Source organism: Meles meles, chromosome 12, assembly GCF_922984935.1.
Source record: "Meles meles chromosome 12, mMelMel3.1 paternal haplotype, whole genome shotgun sequence".
Taxonomy (NCBI): Eukaryota; Metazoa; Chordata; class Mammalia; order Carnivora; family Mustelidae; genus Meles; species Meles meles.
Window position 1 is genome coordinate 38505330 of NC_060077.1, and position 22112 is coordinate 38527441.

Here is a 22112-nt window from a genome sequence, read left to right on the forward strand (position 1 = left end):
AAAAATAGTAATAAGTACTGGTGACAAGGCAGAGAAACCACAAACTTGATCCACTAGTGTTGGGAGTGTAAAATGTATAACCCCCACACACACAAAATTGAACAAGGTCTCAAAGACATTTTTTTCACCCATGTTCATTGCAACATTATTCACAATAGCCAAAGGGTGGAAGCAACCCATATGTCCATAGATAGATGAGTAAACAAAATGTGGTCTATACATATAATGGAATACTAGTCAGCCTTGAAAAGGCAGGAAATGCCTACCACATGGATGAATCCTGAGGCCACTGTGCTAAGTGAAGTAAGCCAGTCACAAAAAGACAAATACTGAATGATTCCACTTATATAAGGTTCATAGAGTAGTCAAATTCATAGAGACACAAAGAAAAATGGTGGTTGCTAGGGGCTGGAGTTGGGGGGGATGAAGAGATGTTGCTTAATGGGTACAACTTTGCAAGATGAAAAGAGTTCTAGAGACTGGTTGCACAATATGAGTGTACTTTACACTACTGACTTGCATATATAAAAATGGTTAAGATGGTAAATTTTATGTGTATGTTACCACTACTTAAAATAAAACAAAATAAATAAAAACTATTATTTTTTTAAAGTCTATTTTTTCCCATGGATTTGAGAATTCCCCTATTATCCTACTAAATTTCTGTATGTCCTTGGGTCTACTTCTAGATTTTCCTCCCGGTGGCCAACTTATCTGTTAGCATCACACTTTTTAATTACTGACACTCTGTGAATGTCAGTAAATGTAAATTCCCCCTGACTCTTCTTTCAGGTTCTTCTAGATATTCTTGCATGTTTATTTTCTATATGAACATGAGAATCAAATTGTCAAGCTTGGAGTAAAACTCCATCACTTTTACTGGTTGCATTCAATTTCTTAACCTAAAGATAAATGATATCTTTATTATGCTGAGCCCATCCAATCCAAGAACAGGTTATGACGACCCAGGAACGGTTTGGAATTTTCTTAAATAGATTTTGCATATGTACACTTAGTTCTACTTCCAAGTATTTTATTTTCTTGTTGTTATTGTCATTGCCATCATAAATAGGATTTTCTCTACCATTTTATCTTCTGGCCAGTTAATGTTTGACTGTTGTAAGCTAATGTTATATCCTGGTACCTTACTGAATTCTTTATTGTTTGTTAGTTTCCTCATTGATCCTTTTGGATTTTCCAGGAATCACCTCCAAAGAAATAGTCCCCACTCCCTGCCATCCAATTCTTATGCCTCTAATTATCTTTTCTGTCTGCTTTCATTGACTAACCCCTCCAATATAAAGTTAAACAGAGATGAAGATGCCGTTATCCTTGTCTTATTGGGGGCCAGTTGGAATGATTCTCGTATTTCAATATTAAGTAAGATGCTGACCTTATTTATGCAGTTTAAATATTTTAGCTAATGTTACAGAATGGTTTACCAATTCATATTTTATTGAGTGGTGGGGTTTTTTTGTTGTTGTTGTTTGTTTGTTTTTGAGTGTTTATTAAAGTCAAGAATGGGTGCTGAATTTTGTCAAAGGCCCTCAGCTTCTAAAAAGAGAATCATGGGTGCCTGGGTGGCTCAGTGGGTTAAGCCTCTACCTTCGGCTCAGGTCACGATCCCAGGGTCCTAGGATCAAGCCCCGCATCTGAGCTCTCTGCTCAGCAGGGAGCCTGCTTCTCCCTCCTTTCTCTGCCTGTCTCTGCCTACTTGTGATCTCTCTCTCTCTCTCTGTCAAATAAATAAACAAAATCTTTAAAAAAAAAATAAAATAAAAAGAGAATCATAATAAAAATCTTTTTTAAAGATTTTATTTATTTACTTGACAGACAGAGATCACAAGTAAGCAGAGACGCAGGCAGAGAGAGAGGAGGGAGCAGGCTCCCTGCTGAGCAGAGTGCCTGATGCGGGGCTCCATCCCAAGACCTGGGATCATGACCTGAGCTGACCCAGGGAGCCCATAATAAACCCAGGCTAACCCACTGAGCCACCCAGGCACCCCCATAATAAAAATCATGACCATAATCCCAAAATCTTTATGAAGGCAGAAACCTTGGCTTCATTTTCAACACTCTATCTGCAGAATATTTACCCATAAAGTTTAATATTATTTTTGATAAATGCATAAATGAGCAATTTTAAGTTCCTAATTCTTCCATATAACATATCAATGATTATATTGTTTTCTAATGTTTGTAATATATAATGAGCACATTATAATTGTAGGAGTATTCATACTTGCTCATCTAATAAGTGGAACCAAGAAATAAAGAAAAAGTAACAGTGGGAAGCTACACACTTCATCCTTACAATTTAAGCTTTAAAGCACTTAATAACAATTCCACCTCTGTATTAAGAGACTTGTTTCTTTTTTCTCTCTGGAGGTCAAGAGCAGCAATAGAGAGCTAATCTAAGCTTATTTTAAATAATCTATACCAGTTTCAACATTCATTATGTTCTCATTGTAAAAATGTTTCAGGTGAAAAGCTCAGGGCATCTAACAGCAGGTTGAAAGCTTTAATTCAGTGGGAGTAGGGGACACCATAAGCCAATAATAGAAAAGCCTTTTTAACAAAGGATGTTATTTTCTTAAAGTAGTAATCTATAGAAAATTACACAGAAAGAACTTGATTATAGTTTTCAGTCTTTTAGAAAAGGATAATTTAATATGAGTTAAAAGCTGATTCATTTTTGCAAGAGTTTTACTAGCTGTCAATTATGCTCTTTATGAATTGTCCACTGAGTTTTATGTATAGTTAAACACAGACCAGAAAACATTATTTGGTTACAATTAAGGCTTTCAATAAGATATTGTAAAAGTCAGATATACTACCAAAAATACATATTCTTAAACCTCTGTTTAATTTATATTTCTACAGTCCAGATATTCACTTTCTTTAAAAACCTTTCTGTATGCTTTCTGAAAGCCAACTCAAAACCTGAATAAAGCAGTTGGGTATAAATAATCAAAAACACTTTTAAATAGCATATTCTGCAATATTCTAGCTCTAAAGTAATTCTTGCTAGAATGCTGGAAAAAGTCAATATATAAGGTATCAACTTTGGGGATCATTGTGTTGAACACACAAACAGAATACTATAGCAGCAAGGACTCTGAAGATCACCTACAACTACATTCAACCCTTTCACATAATAGAGAAAAAAGTGAATTCAAGGAGATTAAGGGATTTTCTAAGCCCTATATCCAGTTATTGGTAGAACCAGACTACTTTTGGGGTTCCCAATCAAGTATGAATTCTACTTTTTCTGTTTTTCTTTCTAAACCACCACTAACAATAGTGAATGTGGGAGACATCTTGTAGAGAATTACATGGCATATTTTTAGGTAGTCAGCATTGGATGTCAATTTATATTTTGCTTAAAGCCCCAGAGGAAAAGTTCCCCTATCATTTAAAAAGGGCCTGCAGGTGACTAATAAAATATTTTTTCTTTCCTTCATGATTTTAAATTGTATAATACAAGATTAAAAGAATAGTGCCTTAAGTAATTAATAATGCTTTCTATTTGCCTCTAATACGGTTTTTAAAACTGATTCCACAATTATCTCCAAAAGGAATTCAGGCACCAAAAGCCACCAAATATCAACGATCTAAAAAATACTGCTGTAAAGATCAATTTTTTGTAATCCTTCTGCCCCCACTCCCAAATCTTGAAGATTTTTTACATGGCTAACGTCAAAAAAGTATTTATTAGGGAAAATTTCAAGGCTGGTAGGCTAATAATTCATCGTTGCTTCCTATAATTTTTTTTCTGTTTTTAAGTCATAACTCATCCCCACTACTCTCAAAACTTTCAATATGTGCAGTATCTATTTTCAGGATAATCTCTTTTACATAGGTGGAAACAACCTTCCTTTTGGCAAGAATAAGGGTGTAGTTTGCATTGTGTTCCACTGGGACAGTCTGTTCCATCCATATCAGCATCTTGGCTTCCAATCCTTTTAAAGTTATCTTCTATTTGAAACAGGCACCTCTTAAGCTTTCTTTAAATCTCAGTTTAAAAAAAAATTGGCACACACAAACCCTCATTATTGCTTTGTTCTTCACATCTTTCACATCCTCATGCCTATAATAGATGATCACTATATGTCGTTCTCAGATTATCTGGGCCCAAAGCAATGTCCCTTGAATATCTAGACAGAAAAAATATATATATATTACAGGAGTAGGGAATCATAAAGAACTATTAAACCAAGTAAGATGAATAACATTTATATATTCTATATATTTAATAATCAATATAGTGTTCCTTTATCCTTTGAGTTTTCAAAGAAACTCAAAGTTTCTTTAAAAAAGTTAAAATTATTTACTAGGATTTAAAATGCAGAAAAAACTTCATCTTAATCCTTATAGTCAAGAAGAAACTATGAACCAGACACAGTTGACTGGATTCTGACAATCACCTATACCTCAAGCTGCTGTGTATGTTAAGTACTACATTACAATGCTCACAGTATTTTTTGTGTTTCCTCCAATGTAAAATTTTTTTCTTTTCTTTCTAAAAAATCATACTCTATCTTTGAAAAACTAATAAAACTGAGACTAATGAAGACTTTTTAAAAATCACACAATATAAATAACCCAAGTACAACCACTATTAAATTAAATTTGTTTTTAAAAATTTTTTGAAGATTTTATTTATTTGAGAAAGACAGTACAACCACTATTAAAACATTGAGCTATATATAGAAATAAATATATATATTGATATTAAGATATTTTCAAATATTTTAGGTACAAATTATTTGCATTTATAAAAAGAGATCACGCTATTCACATATTATACTTTTTCATTTAGTATACTTATTTTATTTAATGTATGTTTTCATATCAGTTGACATATTACTGAAATGTTGTTTCTAGTAAATGTATATTATTCTATAATTATAGATTTAATAATCTTTCCATGTTGGACATTGATTTTCAACACTGAGCTCTTAAAAACACTGGGATGGGGGCACCTGGGTGGCTCAGTGGTTAAAGCCGCTGCCTTCGGCTCAGGTCATGATCTCAGGGTCCTGGGATTGAGTCCCGCATCGGGCTCTCTGCTCAGCAGCAAGCCTGCTTCCCTCTCTCTCTGCCTGCCTCTCTGCCTGCCTCTCTGCCTACTTGTGATCTCTCTCTGTCAAATAAGTAAATAAAAAATCTTTAAAAAAAAAAAAAAAAACACTGGGATGAAAATTTTATACCTAAATAAATATAATTTGAATTACTTCCTTAGGGGGCACCTGGCTGGCTCATTTGTTTCAGCATCTGCCTCCAGCTCAGGTCATGTTCTCAGGGTCCTGGGATCGTGCCCTGCATCAGTCTCCATGATTCCTGGGGCTTTTGCTTCTCCCTCTCTCTCTGACCCTCCTCCCCACTTGTGTTCTCTCTCTCTGTCTCAAATGAACACATAAAATCTTTATATATAGATAAATAAATAAATAACTTAGAGTATATTCCTGAAGTAGACCTTGTACAGTTTTAAGTTCTTTGCTGTCTTATTCTCTAAAAATGCAGCAAGCAATATAAACTTATCAGCTAAGTGTGAAACAGTTATATGTCCCTAGAGCCTTGTCAACATGATTGTCCTCTATTTCAATTTGATGGATTATGTAATAATTACTATTTTAATTTTTATCTCTGGAATTATTAGTAAGGTTCATTATTTACTTGCATTCATTCCCTATTTGTAGTTTTCTCTTAAAAATTACCTTCTTTTTCTATTCAAGTCAAAATATATTAATTTCATCATTAAGCCTGAGTGATAATTTAGTTGGGTATAAAATTCTAGATTAACACATTTTCTCTTAGTACTTTAAATTCCATTGTATTCTGTAATCTATTATTATTGATGAAAGGTCTTTAGTCATTCTTTTTATTTTCTTTTGGTCAATAATCTGTCCATTCTCTTTGAAAGCCCTATTCTCCCTTTCTACCTGAAGTGCTTTGTAAATTTTTCCCATCTTTACTACACATTATCTTCTTCTAGCTTCCCAAGAAGCATTCCTTTGGAATGATTCTATGGTTGCCTTTACCTCAGCCTAATGTGATAAAAGAGTACTTGGTCAGATTTTATGATGGTTTCTTAGTCCAGGCCTTCCCCAGTGTGACTAGGAAAAGAATTCAGTTCCAAATGCATGCATTGCACAGTGCATTTGTATTTCTAACACCCCATAACTGGTCGTTTCCATCTACCATCTGGGACTTCAAACTCCATGCCTCATTGTTTAGCCAGCAGGCAGAATTTTGCCAACTGTATCACCCTGTCCTGGCTATTGGGTTTGCAGGAAGCCTAATTCTTGCTCATATACTCACTTGGTTCTACAAAGCATTAAAACTCCAGCACATAAAGGGTTTATCTGGTCCACTTATCTTTATCAGCCATGTGAATTCAATTCCTCTCACCATCAAGAGTCCTTACTTCACTTTTGGCAACTACAGATTTTCTTTCCTTATCTTCAATCTCAGTTAAATATTTATTTTTTGTAAAATATTTTTTACCTATTTTTTTTCATATTAGCAAATAAAGATAAGGGACCTTCCACATCTTCTTCCTCTAATGGCACGTCCTAATCTATATTTTCAGAAATAAACTTGTAAATGTGTACAAAATTCTGTAAGTTCCACAATGAAGGCAGCAAATAAACTGATTTATCACAACAATGACACCTCAGTGCAGTGGGGGAAAAGGATGGTCTTTTCAATAAACAGTGCTGGGTCAATTGGATATGGAAGAAAAGAAGATTGACCTCACCTCACACAATTCACAAAAATCAATTCCAGAAGGACTGCAAATATAAATGTGAAACATAGTAACATATTTACAGAAGAATAGGAAAATATCTTAGTGACCTTGATATAGGCAAAAAAATCTTAACGGGCCACAGAAAATGTTAACTATTAAAGAAACTATATATAATTAGACTCTACAAAAATCAAGAGTTTCTATTTATCAAAAGACATCATTAAGAGAGTAAAAATGAAACAGAACAAGTGGAAAAATATATTTTCATTAAATATATCCAACAAAGCACTTAAGTCCAAAATTTAGAAAAACTACTATAAATGAGTAATTAGAAGATAGGATAACCAAAGGAAATATGTGCAAAAAACTTGAATAGACCCTTCACACAAAGATATTCAAATGGTTAATAATAGATGAAATGGTTCCCTAGTCCTCAAAAAATTGCAAACCGCTACCATAATGTTACAATACCACACAGTCAACAGAATATATAAAATGAAAATGACAGACCAAGTGTTGGTGAGTGTGTGGAAAAACCAAAACACTCTTACACTGTTGAAGGACTGTAAATTGACAGTCACCTTGAAAAACTATTTCATTGTGTCTATTGAAGCTAAGCTCATGCATACTCCATGACTCATTAATTCCACTTCTACATATATATCCATCAAAAAATAATGATGGAACTAAGATATTAGTAGTCTGATACTGATATTAAATTTTAGGCAATCTTCCCATAAAAGGTTAAAATGCAAAATTTTGTATGTAATAAGTTACAATCATCTAAGAAAATTTTACTCACGTTATACATAACCTTCCTTTTATCATGATGCTGGATAATGCCTTTGTATGAATTATAAAATGTTTACTGCACTGAACTAGATAAAACAGGAAATTCCTGGGATTAGGACAATGAGTGATTTGAGCCAGAAGGTTTGTCTCTGGAAAGCTATTACAGAAAAAAACAAAAACAAATAACAAACAACAACAACAACAAAAAAGCACCAGGTAAATATAACGTCACCTCCAGGATCATATAAGAATAAGGGTGGACTCACACCATTAATATTCAGAAGAAACAGGAAAAACAGAATATAGAGATATTTTCAACCTCAGCTCCACAGTTGACTTCTAAGCATCAATAAGCAGGAAGCCGAAGTGAGCACAAGGATGTTCACAAAAGCAAAAATCCCTGTCTTCGTCTCAACCATCCAAGCCAACACCTTGCTCCAGCCATCTCAAGGAACTAACTACTTACAGCTACAAGGGATACACCAAGTAAGTAGTTCTTTGTTGGGAATCCTAATGCTCTTTATGTTACTAATACCAAAACAGCCACCCAGAAAAATGGGCAAAAAATATTAAAAAGAAGGAATACAAATGAATAATAAAGATCATAGCTGATGTCCAATTCACTAGTAATGCAAACAATGCAAATAAACTCTCTTCCACCATTTAAGAGCAAAAGTCAGTGGTGGACACAGTCTGAGTCAGTGTTCTGGACACATTCCTACATTCCACAGCTATTGATCGATAAGTCCATCACTGGTCAGTAAGGGAGCCTCCCAAAGTCCTTCTACAAGTGAGATCGTGTCACGGCATCACTTCTGGTCTGACTTGTCTGCTTACCCAGAATCTTCTCAACCATCAGCTCACCAGGAACCAATAAACAATATGCAGGGGGGTCCACTGGCAGAGAGGAGCAAAGGCAAGAGCAGGGGAAAGAAAGCAGCAGAAAGAAAGAAGGGAGGAAAAAGATGTCCAGTATTGGGTATGGAAAATGCCCCTAACAACTACAGATGCACCCATTACCATAGGCTGTGAGCCCTAACTTAATGCCTGTTAAACTGTGTCTATTTATCAAAGGTGTACTTCTGTCTTCACAGTGACATGGGATCAGAGGATCTTAGCAACCTCCTACTGCTAGAGAGTTAGCAATTCAGAAACATAATAACGCTCATAGATGCTTTTACTGACTATAAATTCTTTCATACACATGTATGGTGTGTATGTGCGTGCACATATGTGTGTGCACGTGCACACAGGAGCCACTAAGGCACTGGTGTTTGGTGCATTCCAAAGCTACAAAATAGCAATTCGGAAATAAGAATGTCTGAAAATCAAATAAGCCAAATATCCAAGAAATGGGTAAAAAGCTTCAAACCAACACTGGGGGGTAGCTGATTATTTTCAGTGGCAGGCATTTAAGACATAGACGTATAACATCTCAGAAACAGTGGCAAATGTACCAACTCCCTCTGCAGGCTTCATCCGTAGCTTGCTTTTCAGTATACCTGCAGGACGTCTATTCTGCTAAAACACAGTTTTAAAAGTGAGAGGTCTGCCTAAGGTTGTCTAATGGTGAATGCATATTAGTCAGTACTCATCACTGAAAAATGTTACTCCTTCAAGGGCAAGTTCAATTAGCACCTCAGTCAGGCATTTACTCCACAAACACTGGTTGTACACCTACAATGTGTGAGCCCCTGGGAACGCACAGCTGAGTAAGACAAATCCTTACCCTCGAGGAGCTCACAGAATACATAGGAGATAGAAAAGTTGAAATGCAATGGGATATGTGCATCCCTGGGGTATGGAAGGGGCACTAGATTCTGAAGGAAGAAGCTTCATGCCTTAGAAACAAAAATGTGAAGGCCTGACCTTCATTTTGAAGGCTGACAAGGAATTCATTAGACAAAGTGGGGGAGGGGGCGAGCCCTTTGGGTGGAATAAAAGGCCTAGGGAAAGCCACAGAAGAGTGAACGTCACAGGCTGCTGTGAGAATGTGGGAAGAATGGCAGAAGACCACAGGGGTCTTCCCAAGAAGTCTGGCTTTTATGGAAGGGGAGACGTGAGCACTGCATGAATGAGAGCAAGATGGCAGATGGCGGGGAGCAAAGGGAGACTGACAGCAAAAGACCAGTTAGAGCAGTTAGAGCCGACTTCAAAGGCCCAGCTAGGAAGGGGGCTGCCCTGAGGCAAAATCCCTAGGGTGCTAGAGAAGAGAGACAGGGTTAGGTGAGCATGGCAGCAGGACTTCTGTGGGAAGAGGAACTTGTATTCAGTGCAGACATTGCACTGATAAAGGGAGTATCTGCACAGGGGGAGGGAAGGACAGACCGCTGGTGTGGTGTGGGAGGACTTCTGCTGTGGTTCTTTTCAAGGGGACATGATGAGATGTTGTGGTAAACTAAGTTGGTCCAACGAGCACATGAAACCACTCCTCTCTTCCACAGTGTTCCCTCTGCACTTGCACGTACCTCCACCGTACCACTCGTGAACTCTTTGCAGATGTTACTTATTAACACAACCGGTTACCCCAATTACAATGGAGCCAAAGGATGGCGATGTTCTTACTCACTTTCCTCTCAGTCTTTGGCACCTGACAGTGACTAGAATGGAGGGGAAACGGAGAGCTTTTTCTGGGGAATAATTTTTTTTCTCCCAACAAACACAGTTTTTGAAGATCTGTGTCTTCTCCCTCTGTTCCTGTGTACAGAATGCAAGATGGGCATAATATCTTCTACTAGTGCCTAACAAGAACGTTACCATGCCTGACTAGGGTAGCCTCTCTCTATTACTATTTCAATAAACTGTTGCCAGGTTATTAAAACTACAGTATTCCTAAGAACTGAGCCTTTTATAGTTTGAGAAGGGCCAGACTTAACACCCTGTATTCAACTACAGAGCTGCCCAATAATGACAAGAGTCAACAGCAAGTCAGTGTCATGATTCCAAGAAATCTGACAATGGCAATTGGCTCTTCAAACACCCACCCACCAGACAAAATCCCTATTGAACTCCTTCTTAAGTGTGTGTCCCAAGCTTCCAGTAAGACTAAATATGTAGATATCTGCTAAATATTTCGATATCTGCTCATTTTGTTTATTTGTAGATGATAACATTTTGTTCATTTTAGAATTTGGAGAACATTGCTAAAATAAGAAGCAGAAGTTTAATGAAGAGGGACATTTTAATTCTGGCAAAACCAAGTAACCGGGCACCTGTATGTTTAGAAATCCCTCCAGATGAGTGATGTTCAGGATCTTAAAAATCTCTGGCAAACAGCTCCATCGAGATAAAATGAAATCAGCTTGAAAGATAATATGTTAGTTGCGATCCTTTGCTGGATTTTATTCAGTTCCCTTCATCCGAACACACCCCGACATTCAATAGTGATGAAACGGCACATATGGATAATGCTGTATGGTATATGCTAACAATCTTGGCAGGTTTCCCTTTAATAAACCGCTCCAGATGTTAGTCTCTGTAATTACGCCTGCCATCATTCAGCTTTAGTAGTGAAATACTGCTGTGACAATTCCTTGTTTGTGTTTCTATGGATCATCTGCGAATATAAAGCCCGCACAGGAAAGACAGCCCCATGAACAGCCTCCGCATAGAAATGTGCAAAAACAAAGACCCAACAATAAGGTGACCAGGGTGAACTGGTAATATAAAGACACACATGGTGTTAGAAGTTTTCATTGATTCTTGCACAGTACATTTGTACGTCTGTATTTAAAGAAACATTTACACATTCCTTTGTATGAGTATTTCAAAATATGCCAGGAAAGTGATAAATCTGATTTAAATGATGATCTGTGGTACAGATAAAATAGGCTATTGTACCTGAAAAGCTACTCTGAAAGCCTGTTTCGAGGAAAATTTAAATTGAGATGTATGTGCTCGACGTTTAAAGAGTATTGTTACAATCAAAAAAAAAAAAAAAACTGAGATTATTTTCATTTTCTAAAGTCTTAATTTGCAAAAAAAAAAAAAGGCTTTTTGTGATCCTATTAAGAAATAAAATAAGTCAAAATAGATCTATAACTCAGTGTCAGAACAATAAGTTATAATGACTTGATTTAAAGAAAAATCCCTGGAAAGGTATGTGTGATGTTACAAGTAATGTGATTTTCTTGACTTTAAAATGAACCTACTTGGTGAGGAATAATAAACCCAATCTTTGGGGATATTTAAATGATCATTCCGAAAAGCCAACATTAACCATTAAAATGATTAAGCCGATACTAAATGACGGCTGACATTAGAATATTGAAGAGTGTTAATGAGGCTGTCAGTGTCACTGAGGCACCGAGACAGGAACTTTTATAAAGAACTAATTTTACATTAAGGAGTTTAAGCAACATTTTTACCTACTTATCCTCCAAATGTCGTGAGAGCGATGTCAATATTCCTGTCAAAACCCATTAGCTTCACTGAACGTATGAACAGAAAACTGCACTGGGATCGGACGCTGGCCACAAATTGTGAGCCACGACGCCTGAAATTACCTAATAAAAGCAGCACAGCCGCGGACACCACTCTCCAGAAGCCGACAGTCAGAGCTGGGGCAGCTAAGTCTATAGAAAAGCCCTCTGAAGTAGATGAAATCCACGCAAGGAATGCCAGCTGAGTAGAAAATAACTCTATGTCAAAGACAGACAGGGACATTTTTAACTCTTAACATTACATGATGATACACAGAAATATCCAGTAAATTGCTGTAAACCTATTGCATAGCTTGAGGGCTGGACGCACGCAGAACCCTCAGAGGTGATGGCAAGGCAGCATACCCACCCACCACCCCGCACCCGTCCCCTCCATGCATTAAAGGCCACTGACAGGCACCTTGTGCCCTAGCACAGAAGGCTGCGTGGCAGCCTGTCTGCACCAGCTGCGAGGACCCATGCTGCATGCGTCACGGCATTCACGCTAACATGGCCAACAACCAAAAGGGGCAAAGTATTCTCAAAACCTGACATTGAAAAGTGACCGTTTTGTAGCAAGAATACCTCGGGACACCTGGGTGGCTCAGTAGGTTAAAGCTGCCTTCGGCTCAGGTCATGATCTCAGGGTCCTGGGATAGAGCCCCACATCGGGCTCTCTGCTCCACGGGGAGCCTGCTTCCTCCTCTCTCTCTCTCTCTGCCTGCCTCTCTGCCTACTTGTGATTTCTGTCTGTCAAATAAATAAATAAAATCTTAAAAAAAAACAAACAAAAAAGAATACCTCAAAGGACCTGGGGGATCTCACTGCCATGATGAGTGCTGACACCCCCTCTAGAGGGGAGGTTAGCTGGGAACAGCAGTCTCCAGAGTAAGGCTGAGGTGGGTTCAAGCCCCTGCCCTGCCACATTAGCACTTCCAGCACACTGGCCAAGTTGGCCAAACTCTCGAAGCTTACGTTTTTCTCGGGGGTTAACGACAACCCTTCCAGCTCAGGGCTAGAGTCAGAATTCAATGAGATGATGCTTAGGAAAAACTCAGCCCAGGGTCCTTCTCAGGAAGTCTTCAATAAAGTTTTGTGTCTGTTTCTTTTTTTTCTTTAAGCTGTTTTTTTACCTCAATTTTGAAAATACTCTCTCAAACATATGCATTCTGACCTCTGAAACTTACACATTCGTGTAACATTTCATGAAGACGTGCTTATAACCTGTTCCTTTCCTTTATACTTAAAAACCACTGTGGAAAGGGGCACCTGTGTGGCTCAGTAGGTTAATGCCTCTGCCTTCAGCTTGGGTCATGATCTCAGTGTCCTGGGATCAAGCTCCACATCAGGTGGGCTCTCTGCTCTGCAGGGAGCCTGCTTCCTCCTCTCTCTCTCTCTGCCTGCCTCTCTGCCTACTTGTGATCTCTGTCTGTCAAGTTAATAAATAAAATCTTTAAAAAAAAAAAAAAAACACTGTGGAAGGGAGTTTACCATGCCTGCTGCTGTTAACAAGCCACACCTGATCAAGATCAAAGTGTTTCCTAAAGCATTCTTTTTTATGAGGAAGACCTGTCATTAACCACCATCAGTAATGTCTCGCCGCATTTCACAGAATGGAAAATGACTACAGAAACATGCAACATATGGAATTTATTAAGTCTAGAATGCACACCCTTCCTACATTCTGGGGCTGGTGAGTCCTCAAATTTAAGGGAAGCTGACAACAGAAAGGGAAAGTGAAATGGACAAAGAGTCATTACAAGCGCGAGGAAGGCCAGATCCCCCCAGAAGCAGGTTACCAGGCTTCTGTGATCACTTGTGCTACTCTTGATTGCTAGACTGGTATAGCAGAGAACAGCCATGCCTAAAACAACTCAGCCCCAAGGTTTTCTGTGATACTCCACTGCCTCTGAACAGCAACTTGATATCCTACGGCTTTCGGAGACCTATCATCACCAAATCTCTATGAGCCATTACACGTCAAATTATACTTCGCATTTTTGAAAATACCAGTCCCATCTCTCCCTTCCCTATACTTATTCATACTTGACTTATTATTATTATTACTATTCATACTTGACTATTCATGTCCCACCTCCCACCCCTCATAGCCCTAGTCTGAATCTGCGATAGCCCGCCTAGCCTTCCAGAACCCAGTGGAAATGCCACTTCCTCAGCAAAACTTCCTGGATTCTCCTTAGCTGCAATTACTCTCTCCTTACACCTTTAAGACGCACCTATTTTCTACTTTGAATTAGAGTTCTTAACTGGTGTTCTAGATGGCCTCTATGATATCCTACTCTCTCCTTGAACCATGAGCCTGTGGGGGATTGGTCTTCATATTTTCTACAGAGCATCACACATGATAGAGAGTCAACACAATTTTTTGGAAAAAGGAGTGGATTAAGTTAAATTTCAGACCAACATAGCAAGTGTTTCTGTTTCTTTCTGTTCATCAGCCTTTTAATGTCTCTAGAACAGGAGGGCATTATGAAATAGAAGGATCTTTGGGATCAGGCTGCCTGGCTACCAATCCTAGTTCTGTGACATACGAGCTGTGAGACTGTGGACAATTAACTCCCAACAGCTGAGGCACATGTCGAAGTGGAAGAGAAAGCTCCTAGTTTCATAGGATGGGTAGGAAGTGGAAATGATCGCATTGAGAAAACACTGAATAGTGATTAAAATGTCTATAAAAACACATTCTTGGGGGCACCTGGGTGGCTCAGTGGGTTAATGCCTCTGCCTTCAGCTCAGGTCATGATCCTAGGGTCCTGGGATCAAGCCCCACGTCGGGCTCTCTGCTCCGCAGGGAGCCTGCTTCCTCTTCTCTCTCTGCCTGCCTCTCTGCCTAGTTGTGATTTCTCTCTGTCAAATGAATAAAATATTTAAAAAAAAAAAACCACACATTCTTGTAAGTCACTAGTTTCCCTCTCATCAGAATAAAAGGAGCAATGTCAAGGCAAGCTAGCCTGTAGCCCACGTCCACCTGCCAGCACAGTCATCTTCCGAGTGAGCGCCTATAGTATTTACATGCTTTCTGGGCAATGCGTATTGGATAAGTTACTGCTGTGAACTCAATGCCCCAGAAAAACTACTTCCAAAATATAAGCAAACTAATTCCAGAAAATCTTTCTTCTTCCTATTCCTCTGTTCTTTTGTGATTTCTTGTTGAAAAGTTTATTGGGGAAGGAGAAATATACTTCCTCCCACCCAAATCTCTGTTGCAGGTGCACTATACAATAATGTCATTTCTAGGGGATGATGGCATTTCTCTCCAATCGCCAGGTAATCCATGTCTTTCGGTGGACACAGGGATAGCAGGCTCCTGGCATGATTAGAAAACCAAAGTTAATTTGGTTTTATACAGCAAAAATAGAGAAAGATGGGACTTTTATGATGAGTGACACTCACCCATGAAACCCAAAGATAATCACTGTTGGCTTCCCAATCATTTAGAAGTTTCTAATTACCCAATTATTTATACACATATGTTTCAAAAACGGAAATGTTGGTGGTCCTTAGTAATGCTGTTATGGAAAAACATTTTCTTCTCCCATTAAAACATTCTGCTAGATCTACACTCTAACTTTTTAAAGCTATTTAATATTTCTTAGGCTTGATCATTTTGATATAAGGTTTTGATATAAGGTTGGAACTACATGAGGTGGAGTTTCCCAGAGAGAGAAGGCAAAATAATATGTAATGTGGACTTTAACATGCCTGAGTCAATTCTTCATAATTCGTTCATTTTATAAACATCAAAAGTTACTATGTGTCCAGCTCTGTGAAAGTCACTTTGGAAAAAAAGAAAACTAAGACACAGTCCCTTCTCAAGGGGCTTGTAGTCAGAAAGAGATCCAGTCTAGCAGAGATTTAAATTTCAAAATATAAACACATAACCCAATTCAAGTTCTTATTTAAAGCACTGTTCAAAAAATATTATTCCCATATGTTCACTACAAAAATTTTTAAAATTTTGCTTCCAATATTTCAAAAAAAAAAAAAACACTCTAAGAGCAACTGGGTGGCTCAGTTGGTTGAGCATCTGATCCTTGATTTCGGCTCAGGTCATGATCTCAGGGTTCTAGCACTGAGTCCCCTGTGAGGCTCCATGCTCAATGCAGAGTCTGCTAGGGATTCTCTCTCTCCCTCTCTCTCTCTCTGCCTTCCCCCTACTCCTGCATGCTGTCTCTTTCTCTCTCTAAATGAATAAATAAAATCTTTCAAAAATAAATAAATAAATAAATAATAAAAGTCTCTGATTTTCATATTTTCCCAAATATGGAAGTTGGCTGAAGTAAAGATCTTAACAAAAATGTACAATAAGAACATTTATACTAAACAGTTATCTTTTTCAAACTACTATGTTCAGATCTGGCATCTAAGAAATTTCCATCTCGAAGTGAAAAAAGGTAAATATCTTTCTGGGTCATAGGATGAGGCTTTTGAAATCTATTATAAATAGCATTATTCCCATTCCATTAAAATTCCAGGAAACAAAGAACTCAACATATAATCATAATTTAATTTCCCATTGGATTAGAAAAGAATTAGAGTTGAAGAAGGCCTGTCCCAAACCCCAGTACTAACCCTTCATTTCCCATCACCATGCAGCTGAAGAAATATTAGACTTCTCCTGAAGAGGTTATCAAGGCAGTCAGAATTAATGAAGTTAACAGCCATAATTTTAAAATACTTCAATTTACCTATTCAATTTACCTATTCCAGGAGTATTTTGAGACTTCCAGACTTGGAATTCCAAACAGATTTGTCTCTTGAAAACATTTATATATGTGGTTAACTAGAACTAACAAAATGTCATACTCTCGTTCACTTAAAAAAAAAAAAAAAATCACAAATCATATGTGTCCGGAATAGGTCTGAGGGCTTTCTGAGACAAACCTTCCCTGCTTATAAAGAATGCTTTGCCCAATAAAATCAGGTGTAATATAAGACACTAAATGTAATAATATAAATAATATAGGAGACACTAAATGTAATAATATAAATGATATAGAAGGCATAACAATGGAAGAAAACACAGTGGTTAAATATGAGCTTTGGAGCTAGTCTCAGAACCTAACCATGGTAGGTTTTTGCCACGAACACGATTTTTCTACAAAACCCATTCCAAACAGCTAACAAATTAACTATAGAAACGCAGCTTTCTGCTGCACACTGGGAGCCACCTGTGACCTGAAGACCACTGCGAAACAAAGTCTCCCTGCATGTGCTTTTCCGGAGAAGCATAGTGGCCGAGACGTCTGGCCCTCAGTAGCTTCTGTCACATAGAGTTCATCTGTCACAGTTCAGGCTCTGCTACTGAATGACATTAATTTCTCTAGCTATTAATAAAAGATCTTGATTATACCCACTGTGGCACATGGCTCCTTCTCTGATTTCTGCTGATACATGACCGACAAACTGAATGTCAGTACAATCATCTCTTCCTACACTATATACACCTCAGGTACCCGAATGTGAAAGATAATGTAAATAGAGCCATTTGACAATTATTTAATTGGGCTCTTTGTGGTGCAGTGATAAAGGATAATGATTCATCACCTTCAAGGTAAATAAGCCCTTGTTAAGAAAGCACATTATTCAGTAAAAACACTGAGTAGAAAGCACGGATATGAACTAAGGAAAATTATTTTTAAAAAATTAAAAGGTACTTACTACTAATTACAACTTTAATGAGTGTAATAAATAAGAGTAAAGCCAGGGATGTCAACCGACAAGGAAAGTAGATTCATGCAGCAGGTATAGCTGATTGCTTCATTTCTGACATCTGTCTGTAAACTTTTCAGGAGACCATGGTTAAAATTCAAGTTCACGCGTGTATGCTCCCTAAACTCCCTCATGTAGGAATAGTACCCAACAGGGCTGCTGTCCCCTCTGCTCCCGGTGCTACAAGGAAACAACACACAGTGGCTTGCGGTCCCAAAGCATGGGGTGAGGTACACACACAGCTGTGTAAGATGGGGTTATGAGCCAGGAAATCACAAGGATCCAAGGGGCGGACAAATAACTCCGGAAGACCTGCCCAGAGAAATAATGCACGAAATGAGGAGATCTTCCCGGTCATTTTCAGATCTAAGATCACGTCAATGAAGAAGGGTGTGGGAAGTCAGAAGGAGAACGAGAATAGGGAGGACCTGGAGTTTTTAAGTGTTTGCGGAATATTTCCTATGTATAAGGAGACTAGCTGTTTTCTCGGGTGGGGAAAAAAATCCGAAAGCTGCCTCAAAGACGGGGATAGGCATGGTGGGAGAAGGTTGCCCCTACAGGTCCAAGGGCCATGTGCATGTGGATGGCACAGCATCAGTGGGCACAGGCATTCAATGTGGCTGAGCAGGAGATGTCTTTCCAGCCCCGGGAGTCCAATTTTTCATGCCCAGAGGTCACACTGCCCAGAGCTCTGATAGAGGTGCTATTCAGCTCCTTCCTATTTAACTTCAACGCATCTATTCCCTGGTCTGATCTGTTTTCAGTACTCAGATCAAGTCACTGCTCAAAAGCTTCCAATGGCTCCTCATTGCCTTTAAAGTCTAAATTCTTTACATTAACATTTCCTTCTGCTTTCATCCAAAACATGACCCGAAGCGACCTTCCTGAATACCTCTCCAAGCTTCGTTAGGCATTCCATACCAAAGCATAGCGAACACCTCCCTTTTACTGTGTGTGCCTCCCACCCCCACTATCTTGTCCCCCAGCTGGCTACTCCAGTCCATGCACCCTGGAATCTGGCACCTTTCCCACACCCACACCTTCGCACTGTCCCCAAGGGATGAGTTCACCTCGGGTCACCCAGCTTTGTCTCCAGGGACCCTTTCTCATTATGTCCCATTTTCCCAATACCCCGAGACTTTTGTAAGATTACTGTATGTCTAAGATGGTGCGTATACCTAATAAATTCTCATTAGTTATGTTCAGTTAGTGAATGCATCTTTTTTTTTTTTTAAAGATTTTATTTACTTGACAGAGAGAGACAGCATAAGCAAGAGGAGCAGCAGGCAGGAGAGGGAGAAGCTGAGCAGCAATCTCAAAGCAGGGCTCAATCTCAGGACCCTGGGATCATGACCTGAGCCGAAGGCAGATACTTAACCCCTTGAGCCACCCAGGCGCCCTGAGTGAATGCATCTTTAACTCTTTTTTGGAATCTATTACTTTAAATTACAAAAGCTTAATACTTAATCCATCTCACATGCCAGGAAGCAAGCTTCAGAAGAACAGCATATCAGTCTAATTCATTATTCCTCACAGTGCCTACCAAAATGGCCTGCCGATTATAAACACTGAAGAAATACCTGTTTAGTTAGTGTTGAATGTGAACTAGACTGAGAAACTAATTTGAGTTTCAAACACTAAAAGTTTGGTGTTTCAGATCAATCCTCTTGTATTGTTAATATATCGAATATTATATGATTATTAGATTTATATCAAAGTATAACAGAAAATTAAAATTAACTTCAAGGACTTAAAATCAGTTTAAAGTATATAGCATTTGTAATTTTGAAAATTTGTATTTTAAATCTAAAAATAGAATAAAAATTCAACATTAAAGGTACACTCACGTATTAGCAAGTAAACTTTAAAAAATCTTGGGATACTGTTAATTTGTGGTTTCGGTTGCAAAATACCTCAGCATATTATTAACTTATAGCTTTGATTGTGTCATTTGAGGGTTGTACCATTTTATAACCTGTGCTTATGAATTATTCAAATAAAACTGCAGTAAGAATAAAAAATGGAAACTGGTCAGTGTCTGATCAACAATAGCAGAGACAGCCAAATGGAAGTACTTTCCGAATCCCACCAAATTTGGTAATGCCGGGTCCGTCAGTGGAATGAATGGGAGAAACAATTTTTCTTTTCTCCCTTTAAAAATTATACCAATTTTCTTTCAATTTGCCAGTGTCTTTTGAAAATCTATTATTTCTCAATAATCAGTACTCCCAGAAGCTTACCATACACACACACAGGGACACACACACATAAAGGTTAAATTAACAACACATTGGCTCATTTAAGCCTGGCTCAAGTAAACCTAGTTAGGTGAAAATCTACACCACATTAATTACTTACCTATCATTAGGAGAGTTTCTATGATCTTTATATTTTGTTCACACTGTCTGAGAATTATCAAGTATATGCTTAAAGGAGATGACAGCATGACAGTTAACACCGTGCTCCATGATAAAAGATGAAAGCTTTTTCTCTAAGACTGGGAATAAGACGGATACCTACTTTCACCATTTTTACTCAAAATCGTACTGTAAGTCCTAGCCACAGCAATTAACCAAGAAAATAGTAAGAGACACCCAAATGGGAAAGGAAGAAATAAAATGTTACTATTTGCAGGTGTCATGATATTACATATAGGAAATCCTAAAGACTGTATCAAAAAACTATGAAAACTAATAAACAAATTTAGTAAAGTCACAGGATACAATATCAACATAGAGCAATTGGTTGTGTTTCCATACACTAATAATGAGCTATCAGATAGAGAAATTTTTAAAATCACATTTATAATTGCATCAAAAGAAACATAATACCTGGGAATAAATTTGACTAAAGATGTACAAGACCTGTACTCTGAAAACTATATAATATTCCTGAAAGCTGAAGACAACACAAATAAATGGAAAGATAGTCCACGCTCATAGAGAGGAATAATTAATACAGTTAACATGGATGTCCTATCCAAATACCAATGGCATTTTTCTCACAACTAAACCAAAGAATACCAAGATTCGTATGGGATCACAAAAGTCCCCAAATAACCAAAGCAATCTTGGAAAAAGAAGAACAAAGCAAAGGTGTCATGCTCCCTGATTTCAATTTATACTATAAAGTTAGAGTCATCAAAACAGTATGGCAATGACACAAAAACAGACACATAGATCAATGGAAGAGAACAGAGAACCCAGAAATAAACTCATGCATACATGGCCAATTAATCTATGACAAAAGAGGTAAGAATATATGATGGGGGTATGGGGTCTTTGATAAATGATGCCGGGAAAACTCAACAGTTACATGCAAAAGAACTGGACCACCATCATATACCACATATATACAAATATAAATTCAACATGATTAAAGCCTTGAATATAAGACCTGAAACCATAAAACTAGAAGAAAACACAAGCAGCAAACTCTTTGACATCAATCTTAGCAATATTTTTTAGACCAGCGATCTCCATTCACATGGACTTCCCGAGGGGAGTAAAATGAGATCAAGGTAATGCATGACCCCTTCAATGTCTACGTGTTTAGAGTTATCAAAAAAAATTCTGATACAGGTGGATTTGTAAAGAAAGTAGTGAAGGTACAAATACTATCACTACTATTACTGCACTTGCTTTGACTTATGATGGAAGTAAAAAAATTCCTCCAAGGAAACCATTATCTGTCTCACCTTGGTAAAACACACACACACACACACACACACACACACACACACACACAGAGGTTTTTAAACAATTATTTATCAACTTATCCAACATGTATGGCACAAGTTTGTGTACTTTAATATAGTTTATATCTCTTTTCAGCAAAGGAAGAGGATCAATAGATCTCAGATGCTGGACACACTCCACTAATCTTGACCTACAATTAACAAAAATTAATGCAATGCAACAATAACTTCATCTTCAGACTATCAAGATTTAGGAGGTTAAACAGTTTACTTTCTGCTTTAAAATTTAAAAAATAATTAAAAAATAAAATTTTTCTACTTAGCTCCAATATCAGATTTAACACACAAATTATATGTGCGTTAAATTGAAAGCGTGTTTTACAACATTTTCTTTTTAGGATAAAGGTGACATATAGGGGTTTGTTCTACTCCAACAGTCTTCTTTATTCCTGAAATAATAATCATACCTGCTTGGTATCAGCATTTGTTGGGTTCATTCCACACAAAATACAACACTTTCCTTTTTTTTTTTTTTTTAATTTTTTTTTTAAGATTTTATTTATTTGACAGAGAGAGAGAGGGATCACAAGTAGGCAGGTAGGTAGAGAGAGTGGGGGGAAGCAAGCTCCCTGCTGAGCAGAGAGCCCAATGCGGGGCTCGATCCCAGGACCTTGAGATCATGACCTGGGCGGAGGGCAGAGGCTTAACCCACTGA

General features: G+C 37.8%; 1 protein-coding gene across 13 annotated transcripts in view; it reads right to left on the minus strand.

Moving 5' to 3' along the window:
• Positions 1–22112, minus strand: part of PTPRM (protein tyrosine phosphatase receptor type M) — a 793799-nt gene that overhangs the window by 645386 nt on the left and 126301 nt on the right. The gene's annotated exons all lie outside the window — the stretch shown is intronic.